Source organism: Peromyscus eremicus, unplaced genomic scaffold, assembly GCF_949786415.1.
Source record: "Peromyscus eremicus unplaced genomic scaffold, PerEre_H2_v1 PerEre#2#chr22_unloc_1, whole genome shotgun sequence".
Lineage (NCBI taxonomy): Eukaryota > Metazoa > Chordata > Mammalia > Rodentia > Cricetidae > Peromyscus > Peromyscus eremicus.
This window is the reverse complement of record NW_026734286.1, coordinates 10,075,420-10,076,482: the sequence shown is the minus strand read 5'-3', so window position 1 is coordinate 10,076,482 and position 1,063 is coordinate 10,075,420.

Genomic DNA, 1,063 nt, shown 5'->3' with positions numbered 1-1,063 from the left:
AGTTTCAGGTTTTTGGGGTTTTTTTTAATTTGCTTTTAAATTGCACTCATGACCTAATTCCTTCCTGCGACGCCCCAAGGATTCTCAGCTTTTGCCAGGCGTCCCCATCTCTGGAGGAGCTGGTGATGCCCACTGTAGTTCCTGCGGCAGGGAGGCTCTCAGGAGACCGCACGTTTGGAGGCGCGGGCGTTAGTCAGGCTGACTCGGTTCTGCCCATGCGCTCTTTCCAGTGGACCTGAGTGGACAGGAAGGGTGGTCACGCCTGTCGCCTTAGCACAGGGGAAGCTGAGGCAGGAAAATCAGGGTTATTATCCCCAGCAGCCTAGAATACATGAGTCTCTGCCTCAAAGAAATTTACTATGTATATTAGTTAAAATGTTCTTTACTGCTATAATTTTATCACTTTACAATATAACGTGAATTATCGATATAAATAAAAATATATTATATTGCAAAGTAATATAATTAAAAAAAAAAAGACGGGATGCATTATGTAGCCCTGGCTGGCCTAGAACTTGCTGTGTAGACCAGGCTGGCCTTCTGTCTGGTTTACAGTTTTGCTATCCGCGCGGGGCGCTCCTGAGCCTCACGACTAGGCCCCGCCTCCGGTTTCCGATTGGTTGTTCAGGGTTCTAGGCCTCGCCCCCTATCTCCGCCCCTGCAGCCTTCCTCGCCTCGGGTCTCCGGTTTATATGAGCCGCTCCGTCCTTCCCTCTGTGGACGCGTGGAGGCGCTAGTGAGTCATACTTCCCCTTAGCCCCGCCCCTCACCGATCCTGGGTTGGTTAGGCTCCGCCCCCTGCCGGAGCCCCTCCCTCCGCCCCCGAACTGCACGTGAACACGAGTCCTCCCGGCTCCGGACGCCTGGGGGCGCTCTCGACTCCCGTGAGCGGGCGCCGCCCTAAGCCCCGTCCCCGTTTCTGACTGGTTCGGCCGTGCGCGTCAACGCCAGGCTCCGCCCCGGCCACGCCCCCGCGCGCCGGCGCCCCTCCCTCCGCCCTGTGGTGCCGGCGGCGGCGCTTGTTGTTCAGCGGCGGCGGCCGAGCTCGGGCGCATCCTCGGGC